Raw genomic sequence first — 236 nt, forward strand, 5'->3', positions numbered from 1 at the left:
TTCATTCTGACTCATTCTGTCATTCTCACTCCTGACGCGGCCCAGAGCGACCAGACTCTCTTTCCGTCACTCATATACCCTCCAGCCCTGACATACCCCTCGCATACCCTCGCTCCTGCACCTTACGTACCAATATACTAAATCTGACATGTCCGCTAATGCTCTAAACGTATGCCTCTTTGTAGCTTGGGTTCTGTTCGTAGCGGTTCCCTTACCCTTCCTATGCCTGCTGCATT

This window comes from Penaeus monodon, chromosome 24 (genome assembly GCF_015228065.2).
Source record: "Penaeus monodon isolate SGIC_2016 chromosome 24, NSTDA_Pmon_1, whole genome shotgun sequence".
Classification (NCBI taxonomy): domain Eukaryota; kingdom Metazoa; phylum Arthropoda; class Malacostraca; order Decapoda; family Penaeidae; genus Penaeus; species Penaeus monodon.